Raw genomic sequence first — 20,585 nt, 5'->3', positions numbered from 1 at the left:
AAGAATCTAGTGTGCCAAGTTAAGGCATCTGGACTTTATCTAGAGGCAGCATTTATCTAAAGAAAGTTTTAAAGAAGGAAAGTGATAGGGGAAATGTGATTTTGAGAAAGGCAGCTCTGTGGTAATATGGAGGCTCAATTAGAGGGAAAGTAAACTGAAGACAAGGAGGTCAAGTAGGACGGAATGCAATGGCTTGAAGGAGACAATATGAGGCTGAGTCAGTTCAATGACAATGGACACAGATTCTAGATACCAGGAGGCAGTCTCCACAGATGTGTGAGCACTTGAATAGGGAGCTGAGGAACAGCCACCCCTTGCATTTACATAATGTGAGAGATAATTCTGATTGTTTGATTAGGGCCTAATGTTTGACTTACAGTCTAACACTTCCAACCTCATCCTTCCTTTAATTCTCCTTTCTAAACAAGTTGGGTTCCTAGAAGGTATTAGGTTGGCAAGAAAATAAACTTGACAGATGGATCACACTAATAGAGTGACTATTGCAGCCCACTTTGCATAACTGCCATGTAGGATACTTCAATTGTCCTAGGACTCAACTTGACTATGTACCTCTATATACTGAGAGGAAAGTTTTGAAGAGGAAATATGGCTATTGTTAATCCTCTAGTGAATCATTTAAGATGGTGTTTGGCTGCATGTAACTGCAACCTGACTACTGTGAACAAATTAAAGAAGGATTAATAAAAAGCACAGTGCTGCAGTGTTACACAATCCCAGAGGGTCTCATACATATTGTAGCCCTTAGAATTGTAGTCCAGTGTGCCCCAACGCCAGAGGCTGCAATGGGAATGGAGCCTCCTGAGGTCATGCAATGTGGTGGTGCTGAGAGAAGCAGGCAGTCCTGGCTAATGCAACTGCTTGAGTTCCGTTTTCCTGCTCTGCCGTCTCTGGCATGTGCCTTCCTCCTGACTGCAAGGGGACTCCTGCAACTCCAGGGATTCTGTCTACATTGTGGGCAGGAATAAGATAGAAGGGAAATATACAAAGAGGCTGCTTCTATAAAGTCTTTGACTTTTGTGGGGGAAAGAGACAACCAGTCCATGAACATTTTCTTCTTTTTTTTTAAAGCGTTTCCTTGTTTTGTTTTTGGTTGTTTTTGGTGAGGAAGATCAGCCCTGAGCTAACATCCGTGCCAATCCTCCTCTTTTTGCTGAGGAAGACAGGCCCTGAGCTAACATCTATTGCAAATCCTCCTCCTTTGTTTTTTTTTTTTCTCTCCCTTTTTCTCCCCAAAGCCCCAGTAGATAGTTGTGTGTCATAGTTGCACATCCTTCTAGTTGTTGTATGTGGGAGGCCACCTCAGCATGGCTGGATAAGCAGTGCATCAGTGCATGCTTGGGATCCGAACCCGGGCCGCCAGTAGCGGAGTGTGCGCACTTAACTGCTAAGGCACAGGGCCGGCCCCTCATGAACATTTTCTTATATCTCATGACTAGAACTGAGTTGTATTGCGTTCTGAGGCTGCAAAAGGAGTCTGGGAAGATTGGTGTGAGGTTGCCCAGAGAAAAATCAGGATTCTGTTAGTAAAGACCATGGAGTAAGGATATTAGATAGGCAACAAAGAGTGTTCACTATACCCAGAAACCTGAATTCAGACACTGTCTCAAGAGACTGAGGATGAGGAGGGCCTGAAGGACATGCACCCCACACACAATCCACAATGTTCTTCCTGATTTATCCTCTATCATTTTACATATTTTATTGTCTCTTTTTCCTACTTGAAAATAAGTTTGATGTAGGCAGGCGTTTTTGCCTCTATGGTTATACTCTGTATTTCCCAATGCTTAGAATTGTGACTGGTACAAAGTAGGTAGTTAACACTTGTTTCATGAGTAAATGAATATTTACCCCAGCCAGGGAATCAATGGATCTGACCTCTCTCTTGCAACATGGTGGAAAGGGCATAAGGGAGGAGCTAAATATGTGCCACTGAGATGTCTGTTTTTACTTGTTGTGAAACTCTTCAGAACTTTAAAAGAAGCTTTCAAAAAACTGATCCATAAATTAGTTGCACGGCCTCACAGCTACAACTAACAGTCTCTACAGTTTAAAAAAAAAAAAAAATCATAACTTTTCCTATAACCCATGGAGCTTGGAGCAATTCTTAAGGCAGAAGGGCTCCAGTAAAAAATACAGGGCTAGAAATTGCCACCAAGAGGAGCTGTTGAGAGATTCTACCTGTCCAAAGATGTCATAAGGAGGAGTAAATGTCCTCCAGCCAGGAAGACACCTTGATTTGGAGATTTCTGCAGTTCTCTGCCGTCCCCAAGTGATTACTTTCATAGGAGGAGAACATTGGCTCTGATTTTCTACTTTGCATGGACGAGGAGACTCTAGGGGATCAATATCCATTATGTACTTTACTGAAAAGAGACAACATCACTTTCCCACTGGCAAAAGTGGTCTGTGGGTTGGTGAGGCCAGGGAGGGGAGCCCTCGAAGGGGGAAATAATTAGAAACACAGGTTGAGGATTTCTGGAACAGAAAAATGCAAAATAGCAACTTGACACTTAGTGTGATAGCACAGAAAATCCAGGCTAGGGATTGTAGAAGTAAACAGCCAGTGTGCCAAGCTACTTACAGGTAGAGTATGAAATCTGGCATCCTAAAGATCAACCAGTTGAAAATACTGGAAATCAAAATTCAGTAATATGAATGAACGATCTATTAATTACCTCTTGTAATGGGCTAGTAATTGCCTCAATTTTGGTCTGAGAACTGCCTTGAATTAAACTAACCAACTGCAAAGATATGGGTTACAAGGGTAAAACAATAAAAATTAAAATACTTACCTTCCTATTGTAGATGAATCAACTGAAAGTGTTATAGGATACTCTGGGATTTCACCTGAGTTGATGTTTTAGGGATTAAAAAGAATATATTAGAATAAACTCTGTGCTTGTTAAATTCCATTTAGAATATCTTTACTGTGTAATTTTATTGACCTAAGAAGAAATTATCAGATATTTTATAAAATCAGGATATGTACCTAAAATGCACTTAACATTTTTTCTAGGTAAATAAGATGCATGTTTTCTGCTTCTAAGTTCTCAGAAATTGAAAAAAAAAGTAAAATTTTACACATAAAAAGATAAAGTCGTCAACCTTGTGGATATAAAAATGTGTATATGTAGATATTAAATATATATTTAATTTTATATGTATATAAAGTAGACATAAAATTGAAGAGATGGCATTTTGCAATCTATAGAATCCTAGACTCAGGGAAACCCAGGCTGAAATCCCTGAGATACCAGCTCCTCCCTGTGTGACCTCGGGTAATGCACTGCCTATTTCTAAAACCCAGTTTCCTATCTTTGAAATGAAGACCTGAATATCTTTTTCCTAGTGGTAAGTGACTTCGTGGGAAAACCAAACAAATGTGCTTAGCACACTACCTGGCAAACAGTTCTTTCTTGATAATTGTTTGTCAAACATGACACCTAGTAAGTGTGAAAGTTGAGGCAAGAGAGTAAAACAAAGCCATCCTGACCAGATTTTGCTGTTTTGCTATAGGAAACCTCCTACGTATGAGATTTGATGGGCCATGAAAAACCTCCCACCTGGAATTATTCCCCCTCCTGACCCTGTTATGGCTTAGAAGTCCACATATCAAACTTTCATTTGAATTAAGGCTACCAAACCACATTTTATAATTCATATGCTTGGTACATGTTGTAGACAGAATATTGGCTTCCAAAGATGTCCATGCCCTAATCCTCAGAACCTGTAAATATGTTACCATACATGGCAAAAGGGATTGTGCAGATGTTGTTAAATTAAGAATCTTGAGATGGGGAGATTACCCTGGATTATCTGGGTACCAATCTAAGCACATAGTCCTTATATCAATCAGAGAATTTTTTCAGGCTAGGTCACAGAGATAGGAGAGAAGAAAGAGGAGGAGAGATGCAAAGCATTTAATGAGTTCAACCTGTCATTACTAGCTTTGAAGATGGAGGAAGGAAGCCCAATGCAGGCAGCCTCTACAAGCTGAGAATGGCCCTCAGCTGACAGCCAGAAAGAAAACAGGGATCTCAGTCCTATAACCACAAGGAATTGAATTCTGCTAACAACCAGAATGAACAGGAAACAGATCATCCCCCTAGTTTCCAGCAAAGAACACAGCCCTGTCAATACGTTGGTTTTAGCTCAGTGAGACCCCTGTCAGACTTTTGACCTATGGAACTGTAAAGTAATAAATTTGTGTTGTTTAAGCTGTATGTAGTAAGGAATTTCGTCTCACCCAAAAAGAAGACTGGTCTTTGACCTCAACTATTACGTGGTGATCTCTAGACCCCTGGAATGCCCTGCCTGATAAGTGTTTTTGTGTGCCTGGGGTCTTTAGCCACCTGACAGTCTAATGCTGTGCTTTATAATGGGGGCCTTGGGTCACACAATATCAGTTCCAACCTCTGAAAGAACTGGAGGCTAAAGATGTTAGTCCAGCATGAGGGAAAGCCTGGAGACCAACGGTTAGCCACATGGGTGGTATGCGATTGAGCCTCAATAAAAATTCTGGACACCAAACACTTTGATTAGCTTCCCTGGTTGACAAATCTTCGTGTGTATTGTTACACATAGTGGCTAGGAGGAGGTAACACCCTCCAGGACTCCACTGAGAGGACAGTCAGAAGCTCTGCATTTGGACCCCTCCCAGACTCTGCCCTATGTGTCCCTTCCTTTGACTAATTTTAACCTGTATCCTTTCCCTGTAATAAATCATTCAGTGAGTTCTATGAGTCATTCTAGAAAATTATTAAACCTGAGTGGTCATAGGGACCCCTGAATTTGTAGCCAGCTGGTCAGCAGTGAGGATGAAACTGGGAACTTCCAAACTTGTGGCTGCTGTCTGAAGGATGTCTGAAGTCAGTCTTGAGGGGACTGTTCCCTCAGACTTTGCAGTTGGGCTAACTCTTTGCAAGCCGCTAAATTTTGTAGTAATTTATTACAGGAGCAATAGAAAACTAATACAAAAACTAATAATAATAGAAAGCTTAAATACAAATAGCTCACTGGGAGTGGCTCCCCTTAAGAAGACAAACTTGGAATAGTTAGTATCAATGAGGAAATGGGGCTAGGGAAGAGTAGAGTGAAGCTAAAGTCCCGCCAGCCTGAGTGTAGAACCACAGTGGAGAAGTCCACACTGGGGTAGGGGACAATGCAGTAGGCAGAATCATTCTAAGAGTATTTAGTCAGGGAATAGAAAGGCTTAAGGGACACTGCCCAATTATATTACCCACTTGGGAGTTTCTGCCAGCCAGCATAGAATGTTTCCTTCCCAGGCCCTGCTTTTCAAGTAGAGGCTAAGAAATCTCTCCTGGGTGCAATTACTGGTGAATAAGCCTCAGTCTCAACACTTCAGAAGTAACCAACACAACTTCTTTCTAGGGACTCATCTAAAAAACAGATTTGGTGGTAGATGAGGGGTTTCCTTTTTGATGTATGGGCTCTCCTATTATCCTCAGCTCAATTTATTATGCAGCCATCATAGCCCCCAGCATGCTTATCTTTGGGACCTGTGGCAGCCTCAGGTAAATTCCAGTATAAATCATGCAGAATGGCTTCTCTGAGTTGCTGTGGATTTAGATTTTCTAAAGAGTTACGTTTCCATCTTATCAATCCATATAAAAATATTTCAAACAATCACACATGAAAACATTTCTTGCGAATTCCCCATTGGCTGAGTTGAATATTCATACAGTGTGCAAAGAGCAAAAGGTAAACCTCATACTTATTGAGAACAAATTGTTTTCCAGTAAACTCAGTCAAGGAGGAAGGATTTCTGGGTTACTGAAGAGTGGCCCACTGCTAACTACTTCTAACACTCTAGATATGGCAACTTTGTTTCATTGGACTCTACTATCATCTATTACCCATGCCGCATCCTGATGATTTCATATCTCAGAGAATCTTGATTCCAGTCATTGAGTGAGGGATCCTGCTGTGTCACTGCCAAGTTTTGTTTATGCCCCTACCTGTAAAGTGATTGACATCTGCTCACAATATCAGGAATCAGTTGTGAAAATCGGGATAAGCACAATGCTGGCCATTACTTGACTCATACTAGACAAATTTAGAGATAACTTAATCCAACCATACTCCAACGACCTCTAAAGAAGAAAAAAGAGATCTCTTAGGATTGGCGAGAGCAAATTGAATACGACTGTGGGCTTTAGGCGTCACATCAGCCTTTTTTTATGGAGCTTCTTTGGTTCCTATGGAGACTATACCTTGTATATTATTTATCTTCGGCTTTCCTCTGAAAAAAAGGAGTGATAGTTGGGCAAGCAGCAGACCCTCAGCATATCAAGTTGGGTGTGATAAAGTGTCATAGAGGAAGCAGTATTTGATATTCCAATTTGCAGTTGTGAATGGGGCAGTGGATTGGATGTTGAGGTCATTCAACTGCAGATTCAATCCAGGCATACTTTGGGAACAAGTCTATGACTGGAATTGCCATCCGTTATCACATGGCTGTGCTAGAAGGGCACATGCTCTGAAATTGTTGTCGAGGAAGGACAGATAGGTTTAAGTCATTCAATTTTTTCATTCTCTCACTATTCTGGGACCAAGGGAAGGGAAATACTGTAAAGAGGAATTTTAGGGGCAGTTGCTCTTTCAGGCCAGCACTAATGAAAAAATATTGAGTCTCAGTCAATGTGGATCCCACGAATCAAGCCAGGTCCTACTCTTTCCTCTGAAGGGAGGAGGTAAAATCGTTTGCCAAAACCAGGTCCAAAATGTCTGCTAGTTTCCTAAGATCACTAGTTAAGCAAGATAATCTCCATGCCTTTTTTAAGGGCTGTTGACATTTACATTAAAAGGCTCTCACAGAAAAAACCAGATTCCCAAAATTCCCCAGAGATATTCAAGGGGTCTTGTCCCTACAGACCCTTAACTATTTCAACTCCAGCATTCCACAAAAACTGGACCTGATTTGGGATGGCTTGTATGTGGTGCATTTCCATCATTCCCCCTCGTATACCCACAACAAACATTGCTACACAGTAGAACACATCTGCTCTCAGAGCCCTCCTCAAAACAGTATCTTATCTTTTTCTCCCTCCTGAGATCCCAGAACAAAATAAAGGTCTGAGTGAGCAGTTAACTCAACATACCGTTCTCTGTTTGAGCTATGGCTCTCTAGGCTGCTTTGAGAGTCCCCTGACCCTTTTTAAGAACAATGGCTATAAGAATTAATGTAGGGACCGGCCTGGTGGTCTAATGGTTAAGTTCATGCACTCCACTTCAGCAGCCTGGGGTTTGCAGTTTTGAATCCTGGGCGTGGACCCATGCACCTCTCATCAAGCCATGCTGTGGTGGCATCCCACATACAAAATAGAGGAAGATGGGCACAGATGTTAGCTCAGGGCCAATTTTCCTCACCAAAAAAAAAAAAAAAGGAATTAATGAATTAATGCAATTTCTAAATGGAGCCTCACGAAATTTCCACAAGTGGTGTAGGTACTTGTCAGTTCAATTTCATATGTACCAAGCAGGATTTGATCAGACACCATCTCAGAGTCAAGTACAATTTTATTCTTCCTCTGTTGAAGGTCATAGAAGGCAGAGTAATGGAGGTGATGGTCTTGCATTTCATGCTTGTTGGGTGAAGTCTGCTAAAAAACCAGGTGAAGGACAAAGATACTTACCCGTGGGTGAAGGCCCAGGTACTCTGACTCACTGGCTCCAACAACTCACTCTTCCTCACCTCTCCTGTCCAACTCACTAGGGCTTTTGTCTCTGCTTCTAAAATAGCTCTCAAATTCATCCTTCCTTTGCCCACTGCCTAATTATCCTTCTAACTAAGAGACTGTATTAGCCTCTTGTTCATTCACTCCTAGCTCCAATTTATATCATATTCTGCTGCCCAGAGTATGATATAATCTTCCTGAAGCATCCTCCAAACCTCTGACGTATATCGCCATTCAATCTGCATGCGAACTCCTTAACCTAGTGTGTAAGGTCTTCTAAATTCTGGCCTTAACCTCTCAGCTCTATTTTCTACTGTCGTTCTAATTCTTATCCAAAGTTATTTAATTCCCTTGTACACACTGTCCCCTTGGGACTTTCTCTCTGTTATTCTCTTTGCTGGAACTGCTCCCTTCTCTATTCCTTTCTAATGTCCAAATACTCTGCCTGGATCCAGACCAAACTCTGGCTTGACCGTGAACTATTCTCTGATCCTCTGTCCTGGGGCTGCTCACTCTTTCCTCTGTGCTCTCTTAGCAAATAAGACTACATTTTTCATCTAGCCTTGATCACACCCTCCTTTATTTTATCACTCACTAGATTGTGAACTCACAGAATGTAAAATCATTACCTGGTATAACACAAGACGTGTCATTGTGTGCATAGCAGCCTGGCACATTATGCAAGTACAATAAATATTGAGAGATTCAGCCTGCTGCTCTGGCTTTATCATTTACCACCTGGGTGTTTATGTACGGAGGCCTTATGGTGTGACGGTTAAGAGTTCAGCCTTTGGGAGCCAAACTATCTGGATTTGAATTTTGTCCCTGTCCCCTAATATCTTTGTGATCTTGGGCAAGTTAGTTCATGGGGATGAAAATACGGACCTTCCATGGCCACCACAAGAATTAAATGAGTTGATATGAGTAAAGCATTTATAACAGTGCCTGGCACACAGTAAACATTCACTAAAGGTTAGCAAGCTCATTTAGCTAAACTCTCCCTCACGCCTGCGATCATTAAAGAACAAGGGACAAGGCGGTGTGTTGCGCAGAGGTTGTGTTCAGAATGAGCCAGGGAGAGAAAGGGTCTGGAGCAGAAAAAGCCTGGCATATTCTACAGTCCAGGAAGACAGAGAGCCAGGATGAGAGAGTCCACTAAGACAGAAGGGAGCAGGCAGATCCAGGGTCCTCAATGGGTAGAAACCAGAGACCAGGAGGTCAGAGTCTGCGAGAGCAGCACCATGGACAGCACAGAAAATGCCTCGTCCCGGGGCAGATGTGGCTTGCTGTCTGCTCGGCATTTGCTTTCCCTTCCAGGAACAGGGTATCCTGGAAACATGGGCAATAACAGAGCCAGAGGAAACTGAAGGCCTTCATCCGGGCCCAGCCCCATGGAGGCAGAAACATAGATCTACCTCATCTCATACTGACATAACCGGAGTGTATGCAGCTAACACATCCCCTTGGCTGATCACCCTACAGACAGATCAGTGACCATGGCAATCTTCTGCATCATTTCATGCCTTTTTTTTTTTAACCTTCAAAGTTATAGGTCATCACTCTAGGCAAGGTATGAGCTACAGAGAAAGCAATACAAAATGGCAATGCTTGCACTCTTCCTTCAGTACCTAACTCATTTTCTCCTCAAAAAACTTTCAAAGCATTTAAAATTATTACTTTATGCCTGAGTCATAATGTTGTTAAAGCTTATAAAAATCATTTCCGTGTTAATTCCCCTGACTCAAGTTTCTTAAAAATTCTTCCTATGAAGTTATAGATAATTTAACTAGAAAAGGTCTTTTCCTTGAAACCAACTGGAGTCATCAGAAAATAGATGAAGTAAGGAAAATAAAATAACTGCTAGGTGAATACAGGGTTTGGAGTTGGAAGTTATGAGCTTGGCTCACTGACTCCTTTGTTATAAAATGACCACTTGACCTGGCCCTTTGCCCCCCAGGCATCCCCACTACCCCCCATGAGCTGAGAGGTGCCATATGCCACCAAATGGAATCATCATTTTTTATTCTTTCTCATCACCAACACTGGTCAACCAATCCAAAAAGAGAAAAACTCTTGCTGAAGGCAGCTCAGGCATAAGATATCAAAGCAAAATCATTTGGGCCCACTTCAGAGTCCATTTCCCCCTCAAAAAGAGCTGCTTCGGGTGCTGAGTGGCTTGGTGAAGTCTGCGACAGTTAGGAACCTGTACCCAGAGCCGCCAGTCATGCAACCCGACAAAGGGAACCGTGGAACTGGAGCCTAAGCTGCTCCTGCAGGAGGCCTGCAGGAACATGGAGCCACCAAGAGATGGACCAGAGCTGCAAGAGCTTTAGGAAGCACAGAGGGAGGGGCGGGTTATTATTTTTCTGGGAATAGAGTCTATAAACCTCTCATCAAGATTCTAAAAAAGGATCATGACTCAAAAAGGATTAAGTCATTGTTGCAGAGATCCAAGAGAGAGCATCACAATGGAAGGTCCTAAAACAGCACTTTAATGATTTAAAGGGAACCCTTGGGAAGCTCCAAGATGAGTGATTGGTGTCTCTTTTATAAGAGGTGGACATCATTTAACACAAGACTATTAAAACACTAGATGACTGCCAAAAGTCATGGAGCATGGAGCTAACACCGCAGACTTAGTCTGAGAGGGAGGGATTGCCATTCTGGGTGGTGTGTGAGAACTGAAAAGTCTCCATGGAGCTTTACCACAACAGCCTCATTAGTTCAGTTGGATGGATTACCAGAAGTGCTTTCACTGGTTGATGTGCCATGTTTATCTGATCAGTTCTTAACATAGTGAAGACTACATTTTTTAACCATGAAACAGTGGCATCTCACCCACCAGTACAAATACAAAAACTAATGGAGAACCCTGGAAGCATCATAATACAATGATGCAAGGTGGGTGATAACTTTCAAGCCCAAGATTACAGGTTCTGGTTCCATAAGTGTACTTCAGATCATTTTGAGAACAAACATGTAGCTCTGAAATGAAATTCATGGCATTGCACATAGACTCCACTGTTGATTATCAGTTCTGGTGTAGGAGATGGCTGATAGGAATGGAGTGCTTGGGGCACCCCTCAAATAGGTCATTCCACATTGGTGCTTCGTGAGTGAAAAGATGGCCTTGAGGGGCACTGTCTGAGCAATGAAAGAAATAGAGCACTCCAGAGTGGTTCTGAATCCAACTCCAGTACTCCAATTTATCTCTGTGGGCAGACATTAACATTCAGAGCTGAAACTGAGAGACAACTGGACAGAAGAGACACTACAAGAATGTGTGCAGAAGCACAGAATGGATATGAGTCTCTGCAGAAGGGTCAAGCAGTGTGCGTTAGTACAAATGGTATTATTTTTGTAAATGGAAAAGAAATGACTAATCAGTTGCCCACAGTTCCTTCTGGGCAAAAGGGTCAATAGAACTATTCCATTTGACATTGAAGTTGTGGCTCTAGGAACCACCAAAATAATGAAGGCAGAAACATTACTCTTCAAATAACTAACTAGCTCGAATAACAGAGAAGTGGTTGTGGATTGGTTACTTGATTAATCATGTGGTTCTCTTTACTTTAGATGCTCATTTTTCTATCTTGGATGGCAAGCATCCATGTTTTAGATTTTTGGATGACTGGCTTTGGTTTGCAGGGTTTTAGTGCAGCTGTTCTTATCCCAGTTTACTTGTAATTGATAAAAATAGTTGGATTCATCTCCCAGGCTATTGGAAATGGAAAATGTTTACCAGACTCATTTTGGAATATTTTAACAATAAGATACTTGAACGTTGTAGAAAAAACCAGGATGCAGTCAATTTTATTTTTAGCATAATATTAATTAAAATATCACATCACAATAAAAATTGAATTGGCCTTAAAAGTACAGAGTATATATGGGCCTATATCCTTCACTGTACTTCTTTGTAAAGTTGGTTATTAGAACAGAAAAAGTCAATGTAACATTATTTGATGAAATCTCCATCTTTTAAGGATCCAAGGCCGTGTAAAACTTAGAATAAAACAACAGGAATAGACCTAAAGAAGCCAGAGTTCTGTAACGTACATTCGCCATGTGCTCTCCACATAAGTGTGTTGAATACGCTCTCTATGCGGGTATTTTGTAAGCAGTGTTGACCTTTATCTTACGTTCAATAATCTTTAAGTCCCAAAAGCATTATAATTTTTGCATTTTTTTAAATGCCTGAGCAAATGTCTACAATAATCAAAGCAATTTACGTCTCCATTTCTTTGCAATTTGGTTCAAGATCGTCTAGAGGATTTTTACAGGGTGGAGCTACTTATGGAAGTAGTATGTACAGCAGAGTTCGCCATTTCACATGTGTGTGATATGCACATGTGCATGTCCAGCTTCAGTGACATGCTTATACTATTTTTAGGACATGATTTGCAGTCCAATTTAATGTCAGTTTGATAGATGGTATTTTGGTTGACCAAACACAGGGTAAATATTTGACTTAATTTTTTTAAATGAAAAATTTGTGTAAAATATTTGAAGGATTTTTTTAGTGTATAAAAATGGTGGCTTAACTTGCTATACAAGCCTCCAGATTTTTCTTTTCAATGTGAATTTTTTTTTCATTTTTACCAGTACAAAAATTTTGGATTTTGTGCAAGTTTGATTTTTTGTAAGATAATTTATTTGGGCATTCAAATTCAATGTTAAATAATCATGACCTGTTTCCCTTGCCTTTTTATACATAAGCAAGCAGTCTTTCATTTGGTTAGCGATTGTTAAGAAGATGTGGGAGAATATAGACGCCTTGTCCAGCAGTCTGAAACAAAATAAAAAACTAAAAGCAAAAAAAAAAAAAAAGCTGCTTGACACATAGACCTCCCAGCTCCCAGCCCTGTCCTTCCCTCTGATCTCCACCCACTTGCTTACTCTCTTTCTCTCTCGCCTCCACCCCCCCGCCTCCTATCAAACATAGGCTGCCCTCAAGTTATGACCTCACCTATCCACGCTAAATGGTGTTCCCAACTATGTTTGTGGTGGAGGAGTATTAGAGTCATCCAGTCTCAGGCACTAGCAGACTGAGACAGGAAAATTTTTCACATAATGCTGAAGAATAGTGCTGAGCACTTTGAGAAATATAAAGGTGGCATGAGTCAAGATATGGCCCATCCCTCATTCTGGTTTGAGAGTGCTAATGTGTTCGGAATAGTACTACTAATACATGATAATGTATTTAAAGGCAAATTCTGTGTTCTGTGCTATAAATGCTTCAAGGATTCAAAATAAAAGTGGCCCAGTATTGACTGCAGTGATGAAGGAAGGTTGCTTCGAATGAGTTGAGTGGCCCTTAAGGATTGACATGATTTGGCTAAGCAGAGAGAACATAGATGATGGCATTGTGGCAGGCACAGTAGAAAAGATATGCAAACACAAACAAATGAACACAGCACATTTATGTGAAGACAAGACTGCCTAGAGTGTTCACACAAGGCTTTAAGGCCAGGCAGCTCTGTATTGAGGAGAGCTCTGAACAGCAAAAAGAAGAATTGAAGCATGTAGGGGTGGAAAATAAGGAACCATTGTATGGGATTTTGTTTATTTGTTTTCATTTTTCTTTTTAAAGCAAGGTTATGATATATTGAAATAGGTACCTTCATAATATTATTCTGGACAAATGTGTGAACATCTGCCCAATGGATGCTGTGGTATTTCCTTAGATTATAGCATCACAGCATAACAGAGCTGAGAAAGACTTAAAGATCATCCAGTTCACGAATTGCAAACAAGTGGCCCATGAACAGAATATAGCCCACAGACATTCTGTGTGGCCCAAATAGTGATTAACAAATTTGAACCTATTTTTAAACATTGGGAGATTTCACATGAAAATCTGGATTTGTGGATTCACCTAAAAAATCAGGTGAGGCACATTACAATCACATCTCTGCATGTAATTACCACGCTATGGCAGAGTGGCTGCCTTCTCTGAATAGTGCTGATCCAGTCTGTCACAGTGCCCAGCTAGGAAGTCTTATTAGTTAGAATAGGCACTATAAACTTTGATAACAAAGAAATATGGAAATTTCAGTGGCTTAAACATGTAAAGGATTATTTCACATTCTGGTAAATTCTACTGTGGGGCAGACACTCTCCCTCTTCTTATAGCAACATTAAACTTCTAACGTACTGTGGGGGAAAGAGAAATGGAGGAAAGATATTGGCTTGTAATTGACTGGTTCAGAAGCTATACCTACCACTTCTGCTCATAGCCCATTGGCCAGACTAGTCACATGGCTCTAACCTATCTGCAAGGGAGGCTGGGGAGTGTAAGAAGAGAAAATAGGCTATTAGGAGTAAGTCGGCCATAGAAGAAAATTTGTATTGAAGGAAACATAAATTCATTTAAAATGTACAATTAGAGTTGCTAGCAGGACAGCCATCTGAATTATCCATTTGGTAGCTGGAAATAAGAAACTGCCCCTCAGGAGTGAAGCCAGAATAGAGAGAGAGAGAGAGAGATTTTAAAGTAATTAGCTTAAAGGGGGTAAGTGAAACATGCAAATCAGTGAGAGATATAGACAGAATAAAGCCTTAGATAAAGGTGAATTTGACAGCTGGGAGGGCATTTTGATGACTGAGAAAACAAATTCATTGCACTTGTATATTTTGATTAAGACACTGAACCCATTTCAATTTCCTTAAGCAGGTTTTAGGCATTCAAAATTCATAATAAGTGGACATTTAGCAACATGGTAGAGAGGGAATTTAGGGGCTTGGGTGACAAATGAACTGCAGAAGTAACCAAGGGAGTAATTGTTGAAATAAGATGCCAATGGTTGATATGCCTTTGTTATTACAGACACAGATATCCTAGAACCAACTGGAACCTTGTTTACAATTCTTATCTCAGATTTAGACGTTTATAACAGTGAAGTGGGCCACTGATTAGGGCGCCTTTCTTTTAGTGGAGTGTTTTAGTCACTCCTCTTGACCCTGTTGGTGAGGAATGGATTCTTCCCTTGGGTTGTGGGCAAGGACAAACACACAACAACTGACACCAGACAGATGAGATCAACAGAAATTTATTAGTCACAGATTCTCACAGCTGGGAGAGGAGGACACCAGACACCGTGCAGGACCACACGAGGATACAATCAGGAACAGAGTGAACAACCAGGGGCGGTGGGAGCCAGGCTTTGTAGTACCAAGAGGGCTGGGTGACTCCTGGTTCCCATGGGAGGATGTGGTTGGTTCATTTGAATAATTCCTCAGGCTGGCAGGAAACTGAAGCAGGAACTGCCTGATCCCCATGATAAGGAAAGTTGTTTAGCTAGGAAATCTTATTCCCAGGAGCAGAGTGGAGACATGAACTTGTGATTGGGCGATTGCAGGTACTCTTGCTTTGCCTCAGGTGTCAAGGAACACATAATATTGGGCCTTAATTTTAGGCTTTATTCCACATGAAGAAACCAGAGTATTAACGGGGAAATTAAAAAAAAAAAAACAGATTACAGAGGGCTAAGAACAGTGCTGGGAAAGGAAGACTTTGAGAAGCTTAGTGGTGAAAGGAAGGAAAGAAGGAAGGGGATGGCAGGAAGAAAAACCTGGAGAAGAAAGCCTTCCTCCAGTTTGTTACAGAAACACTAACAGCACGTCTGTCTGTCTTTATTTACTGACTCTGTGTCAGGAAGTGTGTGACATGCTTTCTATGAATTATCATGTTTAAATAATCCACAAAACTGTGGAGTGGTCAGTATTGTTATAAGGAAACAGATACTCAAAGAGGGGTTGCAAGTATGTTGCAGGGGAAACAGACTCTGAGACAGATATCTGCATTCAGTCATTTTACTGGGTAGAGCCATCTGTGGAGGAGTGAGCAGGGGACTGGGCAGAGGAAGAAGCTGAACTGCGATTGGTGTCAACAGAGATCTCAGATGATCCCATAGGAAGCTCTGGAACTTGGTTAGTCTTTCAGATTTTCCCAAATCAAGGCAAGGGGGAAAGGCTTTGTACTTCTGCATCAAACAATCATTGCAGACAGGCTGCCCTTAGAGAGGAAATGTAAACTTGTGTGAAGCAGCTCCCTTTAGCTGAGGGCAATTCTCAGAGAGGGCCTCAAAGCTGCCAGCCACCAACATTCTCATCAGGTAGGGGAACTGGTGCTGCAGTCCTGAAAGGGAGAGGAGGCTGCTCCACAGAACCTACTTTGAGGAATTAAATGACTTGTTCAAGGCCACACAGCTATTACTTTTTGGTGCCATATCAACCCAAGGTTTCAAATCCGTGTTTGTTACCTTAATGTAATATTCTGCAAGTAACTTTACTGTAATGCAGCAATGGGACAGGAATGTTCTCCTGGAAATGCAATTGCTAAATGAATCTGTACTTTCAGTTCAAAAAACAAGCCCCATGGAAATACACTCTGAGCAGAGTCTACTTGGAATCATATCATGTCTCTGGTCACTGTGAAAATTCCAATGTGACCACATGCATATCCTTAGTCAAAAATGTTCATTGAAACACAAAATGATGACAGAAAATAAGACCACAGGGAAGTAAACATTAAGAGAGGTAAGTGTTGCTCAAAGTGAAGAAAGAAAACTCAGCATGTGCCCTAGAGATCTTTATGCAACACCTGGAGTCAGTAGGCCACGAACATGTGATGGGACCAGTTCACACCTAGCTGATGGGATAACGTTGGATCTACCATTCACGGCGATAAGAAAAGTAGATACAAAGTGTGCCAGTCAGTAACGTAATGGATATATAGGGGGTGTGTGTCTGTCTGTCTGTCTGTGATCAATATAGCATTCTATGTATCACCCCTCAGTAAAAGAGTGCAAACGAAAATCACTGCATTTGAACAATACACCTAGGTCTAGCACGTGGAGTTGCCCAGTCTGCTCTAAAGAAGCAAGTCAATTCTGCTGCTCCTTGTCTTGACTTAGCATCAACCAAGGGCAAGCAGGAGGAAAATCCTATCCCAAACAGCCTTCCTCATGTAAAATTGAGGGTTCAGTTTTTTCCATTTCAAAAGTTCAAATGCCAACTTGAAAAGCATAAGAAAAATCTCACCAACAGGAGTTTCAGGAAACTCAAACTTCTTTGAACAAAGCAATCTCCTGTGGCTAATTATCTTAGCCCTTTGTAGTGATAGACAGCTTCACCTCTGGTGATTCACCCACAGTCCATATTATGTAACAAAGGGACAGAAAAGTCAGCTGGCTTTTCAAGCCAGGAAAACAAATCAAGGGGTTAGGTGTATGACTTTCTTATTTCCAGAACTGAGCTTCTACTGCTAGGCTGGATGGGTCCTATATGCTCTGTTTACATTCAAAGGCTGTTGTAATGCCTTCTTTGTTTATAACATCTTTTGCAACACTCTCACAAGCATTTTTTGTTTGTTTATCAGGTTTCTCTGTAAATTTATTGTAGTAGCAGCTTAATTTACATTAGTTTCTAAGTGTGCTGATAAAAATCTATCTTCTAAAACCACGGAACTGAGAACCAGATGCTGGTCCTTAGTGGATTGTCCAAGGCAAATGCTCCCTTGGCTCTTGTCAGTGAACCACCTGGTGTAGCAGATGAAACTATCCAAATCTACTAGTTACCAAGACATTAAATTATAAGGAATGGTTAAATGGGTTGAATGGTGATAATATGTCGGATGAGACTTCCTTAAACCAGTCTGGGATGCAACCAAGTCCCAATAAAAACCCAGAAGGTACAGCTCTACTCTGTCTAAAGTTAGTAAACTGATTACCAGCTACCTCAGTTCAAATTAACTGAAATCATGATTTGACTGAGGGTTCATTATCCATTAATGCCGTCTCTTTTGTAACAAGATGGTAATAAATCTGTAATGGACTTTCCTTCAGTGGTAGGCAGTCTTTAGTATAATTGGCACCCCCACAAAACACCCAGAAACCTCACGTGGTTCTTGAATTCTAAGGGTGATCTCCACACTTCACCCTGCATTATATATATGCTTTCTCTACTTCTCCAATGCAAAAAAAAAAAAATACAAATGATTATTTGTCATTCATGGAATCATTTAATCTCAAATTACATTGTCTTTTCTGCTTCTTTTTGTACTCCCACTTTATCAGACAAGAATGCTACCCTCCCCATAAGGCAGAAGCAAGTTGATCATATTCTCAGAGAATTAACATCAGACAGAAAGGTTTTTAAGACTTAGCCTTGAGTTGTTGAAGAATTGCTTTGGAGTGTTCTGTGAAACCTTGACATAGTTAGGGGGGATTTGGGCTAGGCTTCATGCATTTGCCAGTACTGCTGTTTGATCTTGGTTAAGTGATAGGCCTTGAATGGCTCAACTGACATTCCTAAAGTAGCATAGTACCAAATGATGGTTTCAAGATGCTCAACTCTGAGGTAGGCCTGCCTCTTGCTAGCTGAGGGTACATCTTCTTATCTTCTTGGGAGTGTTATCTTCCATTTTAGAACAAATCCAGCAAAGCAGTCCCCTCTTCCTTGGCTAAGGTTGGGATGTCTACCTAAGACCCACAGGGGAGTTTTCGTGGAGGAGTAGAACACAAGATGAGGTATCTCACATTTGGGAGAGTTGTGAATCCACCTTCTATATCCTGTTGGGGAGAGGAGAGGGAAGAGGGGAGTTGGAACTCCCCTAATAGGTTGAAAAGAAAAGAAAAGGGTTTCAGCCACTGAGAGGAAGAGAGACACAGCTTTGTAAGGAGAGGCAAAGGGCTCAGGAACTTTGGATTCAGCGCTGATACAGCTGAATGATGCCAGCCTTGTGCAAGTCCTCCCACAGAGCGGCCTCAAGCAGCAGATCATGGTTTGCGTAAAATTTCAGTGGCTTCTTTCGTAGTTCAAAATAGTGGTCAGAAAATTTCCGGTAGTTTCTTGTGATAAATCCATAGGCACTAACCTGGTCACAGGTATGCACAGCTGTCAGCAGGAGGAGGGCCCCAGTGCTCGGCATGTATACATCTTTACCTTCTGTGTCAATCAAGCTCGACCTCAAAAACCTCTCTCTCAGATAGCGGATGAAGTTTGGATGTAGTAGCTTGAATTTACCTGCAGGGGCATCTGGTCCAAAATAGGTCTGAGGCTTGTCCCCTTTGTCAAGACCCTCGGGAACAGGCACACCCAGAACGGCCGATCGCAGCATCACGTAGTCTCGGATGTCTGCAGAGATGAAGATATAGCGCAGGTCTCGTCCCTGTGGCACGGAGATGAAGCCCAGGTGCCCGTAGTTGATGAGGGAGTTCTTCATGGTGTTCACAGTGAAACCGTAGAAGGAGGTCTTGGTGCCCACGTCATCCTCGAAGCCTTTGATCACAGCACCATTGAGTCTGAAGACGTAGTCGTGGGCGTCGATGAGCCAGCCCTGGCGGGAGCCATTCAGAATCCCTCCGTTGCCCACCACCGCGCACCGAACGCAGGATGGACGCGGCTTCCCGGAGGCGGGGAACAGCTCCGCACTCTCCGGGCTGTTCAGAAGGCGCAGGGTGGAGGCGATGGCTTGGTGGGGGAGACCTTGCCAGCCATAAGGAGCTTTGCGCTGGCTCAGGCTGTCCCAGAGCTCCTGGGTGAAGAGACCGTCCCACAGCAGCACCGGAGTGGAGAGAGAGAAGAGCTGCCGGGAGTGCGGGAGCCGCCGCAGGGCCAGGGCCGGGGGCCGGCGGCAGGCCCCGTGCCTCCTTGGCCCCGGGTCCGGCTCCCGCGCCGCGTAGTACCGGCAGACGAGGAGCCCGGCACAGGCGGCCGCGAGCAGGGGCAGCCGCCAGAGCCCCAGCCTGCACCTGCTGTCCATCCTCCGGGCGCTGGGCACACAGGCCCCGCGCAGGCCGCGCGGCGCCCGCCCCGCCCGCGCCTCCCCGTCACAATCATTTCCTTGCTGACCTTAGTCAGTCTACAAGATAAGTACAGCAGGAAAAATTTTCCCCGTGACAGCGGAGAAAACAGAACCTCAGAGACGTGAATGCTTGCTCAATGTGTCAAGAGTTGCTTACGTTCTTCCGCTGCCCCATGTCTCGCTCTAGGCTCCGTGTGAATTTCCTTTTCTTCTCTTCTCCTACCCTAAACTTATGTGCTCAGGGTGCAGAATAGCCTGTTTACTGGGAAAGTGATGCACATAATTATTCTATAATAATTCCCTAAGCCTTACCTAAATGTTAAAATTTATGCAAGAACTTTTGCAAATTTTGCTCTTTTTTTCTACTGTGGATTGACTTTGCTTTTCCCCACTGTTGTTTACAAGATGCAAATTTTAAAAAATAAATTGAAATGTTTTAACTCCTTTGTATTTCTGATTAAATCTATCCTACATGAAAAGACGATTGATTTGTAGCTTCTTTAGAAAATGTACATATGTAGAAAGGTAAGTAACATGCAGCAGTGTTCCGCTTTAATAAATATCCGGATTAACAATTCAAAAATATTTTTCATATCTTATCTGCCTTAAATAATATTCTAAATCATTTCCTTGAGTCTTTGAGAGACTTAGAAATGAGAAATAATTCTAATTTAATTTTTTAAATTGTTGAGTATGTTGTTCACCTCAATTGTTGAGAAAACAAAAGAACAATAGATGAATATCTCCATCTAGAGCCTGTTTAGGAAAAATATATTGCTCAAAAGAAGTTGTTCCGTATTCTGAGGATGGGCTGCAATGCAACATCTCATCAATATGTCAGGAGAAAACATCAAGGATGTGACTAACCTCAGTTTGGGATGGACACTGTGTGACTGGGTTTACATCTTCCAGGATGCTGGTTTAGTTTCTATGCACATGTCCTAAGATTGCTGGGCACAAAGTAACTCAATGCTTTATATCTCAAAGGAACCAAGTGGAGCTCTGACTTCTCTTCATGCCTGACACCATCCCTGACAACATTTATTTGCATAAGCAGC

The 20,585-nt window shown here is 42.0% G+C and overlaps 2 pseudogenes; one reads left to right on the top strand and one right to left on the bottom strand.

The window, feature by feature from the left end:
• The first annotated feature begins 8,860 nt into the window (after positions 1-8,860).
• Positions 8,861-11,337, top strand: LOC101398703 (cytokine receptor-like factor 3; annotated as a pseudogene).
• A 7,092-nt stretch (positions 11,338-18,429) lies between these two features.
• Positions 18,430-19,485, bottom strand: LOC101398973 (alpha-N-acetylgalactosaminide alpha-2,6-sialyltransferase 2 pseudogene; annotated as a pseudogene).
• Between the last annotated feature and the right edge of the window lie 1,100 nt (positions 19,486-20,585).

This window comes from Ceratotherium simum, chromosome 11 (assembly GCF_057802395.1).
Source record: "Ceratotherium simum simum isolate JZ-2026a chromosome 11, ASM5780239v1, whole genome shotgun sequence".
Classification (NCBI taxonomy): Eukaryota; Metazoa; Chordata; class Mammalia; order Perissodactyla; family Rhinocerotidae; genus Ceratotherium; species Ceratotherium simum.
This window is presented reverse-complemented; position numbering and strand designations above follow the sequence as displayed.